Source organism: Tinamus guttatus, unplaced genomic scaffold (genome assembly GCF_059628265.1).
Source record: "Tinamus guttatus ecotype Peru unplaced genomic scaffold, ASM5962826v1 Tinamus_guttatus_pri_ptg000065l, whole genome shotgun sequence".
Taxonomy (NCBI): domain Eukaryota; kingdom Metazoa; phylum Chordata; class Aves; order Tinamiformes; family Tinamidae; genus Tinamus; species Tinamus guttatus.
This window is the reverse complement of record NW_028288599.1, coordinates 1487416-1492055: the sequence shown is the minus strand read 5'-3', so window position 1 is coordinate 1492055 and position 4640 is coordinate 1487416.

Sequence of the window (4640 nt, the reverse complement as noted above, 5' to 3'; positions counted from 1 at the left end):
GAATGCAAAGTTATGTTTCCCATATGAATGTAATAAAAACATTGAAATTTCTTATTAAAATCTTGTGATAGACTTTGAATGCTGTGTATGAAATACACAGCCCTGGAAAAATGTGGTTACAATGTACTTACTGGAGGGTTCTGATAAGATAGCACATAACTTAGTGTTCATCCCAATGTGGTATATGTGTAATTTTATTACTTTTGCTACCATGTTCTGATTAATATTCATATACAAGTGTATACAGGCACACACACACACACAAAAAGAGATGTACTTGTATGCATACATATATATATATATACACACTCATACAGAAATATATGCATACATATTTATGAACTATAATCATGTAGTTTGGAAGTATACAGACAGCTGCCAGAAGATCAGTCCTCTGCTTCATTCTCCAAGCATGAGTACATCTGTGCAGCTTTATGAACAGGAGTTATCTTGTTGACTGATTCCATGTAAAGCCACGCTTAAGTTCAAGCACAGTGAAGAACAGAGAGAGCCTGAGAAAAATGCAAAGCTGTTTTCTTTTAGGTTATCACATTCATGATATGATGGGCGCATATTACAATGAAATTTTGTTTTACAATCAAATCTCATAGTTAAAATAAATACTTTATAAGACATAATTGCAGTACTGGTATTTTGGAAAGAAGCATTTGCTGTTAATGGGGAGAGTTAACTATTCAGCAATAGACACAAACTTTAGGCAAAATTGTGTATTTCCTCAGGAAACATTCAGGGAAGATGTTTTTTCTGCTTTTTGGTTCACAATGTTTGTGCTGAACAGTGCCTACTTTGCTAGGTAGCTTTGTTAGCCATGACTGACCCTGTTATTCAGGGCAGGATAGATGACACAAGCAGAGATTTGCTCCTACACCACAAAGCCACCAGGCCAGGAAACATGATGAAAATTAGTTATTCATTGGTGGTATGTCCACAATCCCCTTGCAGGTTACAGCGGTCTACCTAAAACAAGAGGTTGATGAGAGAAAAAACGACTCAAAATCCCACTAATTTGCCTCGACTGATCCTGGGGGAGCACAGCTACATCCTGTTTCATGTTATGGATCGAGAATCATTTTCTCATGGAAGTTCTTAAAAACTTAGCTGAAACTGGAGTGAAACTGCTCACTGTTAAACTATGTTAAACTACTTTATGTCCAAACAGAAGGCCAAAACCATAATTACAGGCCTTTGGCTCAAACAGCCAAATCTCCAGTAAGATCAAGGATGGACTGCAACCCACAAAAAGTGAAGTGAGATGAAAAATACGCATTTACGTTAAGAAAATTCAGGAAACATGGAGAATGGATATCTGGTAGAAAGATGCGTATGATGCAGAAATGTATTACTATACCTCCTTGTCTTTACTGTATGGAATAGCCACATCAATTGAGTCACATGGCATGAAAACATATTATGATGAAAACCAATCTCACAAGGGTAGCATAAAACAATTAGTCATGTTTAAGAAAACAGCAACACTACAATTTAAAGGAATTTATATGAAAATAAACATGGTCTGACAGAGAGTAGGATTAGACATTTATGAGACTGGATGATGAAAGCTATTGCACCATCTTGGATTAGTTCCTTTTTTTTTATCTTTACTGCCATATTTTTTCAACATGCCTGGAGTAGTAAATTGCTCTTGTAAATGTTCCGTTAGGTTTCATGTTGGTGCAGTAAACTCCCACGCACAATTTTTGCACTAAAAAAAAAAAAAAAAAAAGTCATCATGTGTCCTGGCTGTTACAAACCTGTGATCCTCGGATTTATTTCTTCTGTTTCTGACATGCCCTCTTTTCTAACCATGCCATGGATACAGGCTGGGTCAAACACAGGAGCTTAGAGGCTAACAAGGTAAAAAGTTGCCCCACAGGCAATAACACATTTGAACAACTTACTTATTCTATAGGAGGAGAAATTAGAAACAGTCAATGAACCAAGGAGAAAATGGAGGCCATGGATCAAATACCCTCTGAGCCTGGAGGATTTCACAGCAACAAATATCCGCTAGCAAACTGATTTTGAAAAATTAGACTCAATCTGAGTGAGAAATAGCCACTGGCAGGGAGAATGGGGCAGTGACAAGACGAATATCTGAGACTGCAATTAAATCGTGTGGGACTGGCAGTGGAATAAAGCTTGCACTCTTAATAAAACACCCCAGGCAAAATATGTACTTCCTCACTTGGAAAGGGGAACATTTTGAACTGCAGAGCTTGGGAGACTCTCCCACTCCCCCAGTCTCCCATGCTCCAGTGTGCAAGGGAAAGAGCGGATCTGATATGCGTCTTTCCTGATTACAGCAGGTAAGACAGCTTGGGGATGACTATGGTGTTTGTTAAGTGAGTGTCTTGGCCCGCTTTCACCCTGGAAAACTATAAGCTTTAAGCTCATGCTGAGGAAAAAATCTGCTAGAGCAAGGTAACAGCTTCAGCTGGGTGCTCAACCACACGCAATAGTTGCCAGTTGCACCCCAGGCCATTTGGTTGGTTCACCAATTCTTAAGCACACTTTGGAGATTTTCAGATCAAGTTCAGCTGAGGAAACAGAGTAATGGAGAGAAAATGCCAACTGGTTCAAAATATTCAAGCCTGCTTTCAAGCCGACTCCTCACTTTTCAGTGTAGATTTAGCTTATATTTGTTACAGACAAGCCTGCAGATGTGCAATGGTGATGCCTGTAATATCTTACTGACATAAGTCAATGCAAAATGAGGTTATTACACAGCTCGTAGCTTAGACTGAAGAATCTAATCCATTAGTAGGTACACATTATTCCTTTTTCTCTTAATCTCATTGGTGTTATTTGGATTTATGATGTAGATAGATCTCATAGGCAATATAAGACTTTTAGTTATGCTGTTAAAAATTAACAACTTTGGGAAAGTCACGAAGCCTAATTTAAAATTTTCTAAATTAGGAAGCGTATTTCTCCAAACTAATCAAAAATAGACCCCAAATTGACCTCTGCAGGAGCCAGGTTGTCTCAGTTGTATATAGGAAGACTGAGTTGAATGCCTGAAGTTTGACAGAGTAAATAACCTCCTCCTCTCTCCCTACTTCCCTCCCTCCCTCTTATGCTTTCTCAGATGCCTCCATCTGTTCCTTTAGTTCAGGGAAGCTTCTCAAAGTGTTCTTTCTTCTTGTGGTTTAGTTCTCAGGGTACTCCTTTGAGTAAGGAGTTCATCTTCCCTCTTGAGATGAACACACTCTCCTCTCTGAAAGAAAAGGGAGGGGGTCTAGTTCATAAGTGATCGGCATGCAGTGCTCTCCTGCAAAACGTGATGTTTTGTTTTAGTATCGCTGCTGGACCTCGCACAGCTTGCAAACATTTCCTGCTGCCTCCGTAGCTCAGATTTCATTGTTGTCTTCAGGATCGCTCTTCACACTGAACCTAATAGAAGCACTTAGACTGGTAGGAGAAAGCAAGCATGTGCAGTAAATATCAGTGGACACAAAACAGTGGACAAAAACTCTTCTCTTGAGTTCACAGATAGGAAAAACAGGTTAGCTTTCAGCTTTTATCAACAATGTGAAGGACATATATTGAGATGCCTATATGATACTCTCATTACACAAGGATAGGTATGACTGACTTGATTATCTGTGGCTATACTTTGTCATTTAATGTTGCTATAGACCCTGAAACTGAATTATTGGCATTAAGGCTAATCTAATCTGTGTAAACACACATACATATGCATGCATGTATGTATTTATACATGTATTTGTTTGTATTAACTAATCTTACAGAGAAAAAACAGGAGTCCTACGAGTATCTATCTCCACATGGTGGTACCAAAACTACAGGAGGAACAAGGCTCTGAGACATCTAAGCAACTTCACATTGAATCAATAGACCAGAGACAATCTCTAACTGTTTTGTTTTTCTGAGACCTCACTGACTAGGCTAAATATCAAAAGTTAGTCACCCTTCATATGTAATGATTGAAAGATGTTCTGGTAACCTGAAGATAAATGTGCTTTAAAAGCCTGTTTATAATGAAATGAGTAAGGAAGACTTCCCTCAACAGATTAACAATGTATGGACTTCCTTTTAAATATTTGTAAGTGTCTTTAACTTACAGGAGAAGTCAGAGGAGATGATAAAGTATTGTTGCACTGGAATGGATGATTTAGCAAAGCTGAATTTTAAAGAAATATTGTTTCTTTTAAAAATAAAATATTCAGCCAAAACAAGAGATGCTCTGCTGGAAGATGTGACTATACATAGAGGAAGACATATTGTAAAGATCTCACAGAACCCAGAAAGGATAAGATAATGAAAGAAAACAAGGCACAGACAAATGAAATTGCCAGACATTTCAGGGGGAACCATTTGTAGGGCAGGAAAATCACCCTGAATCTCCTGAGTTTTAGCATAGTGCCTTCACTACAGTGTTGTGTGCACAGAAATAAATGGCATGTACAGCTATGGCTTTCAGCTGCTAAAATCTGTTCTGACTGTGCAAAATCATGGTCCAACTAAAGTCAAGGAGAATTTTACCACTGATATCAATGAGGCCAAATTTTAACCCAGAGGAGACAGAGGTGTCTGGGATTGTCAAAGTTTGCTGTCAGTGACCGCCACTTTCTTCTGAGAGACTGTTCACATATCCT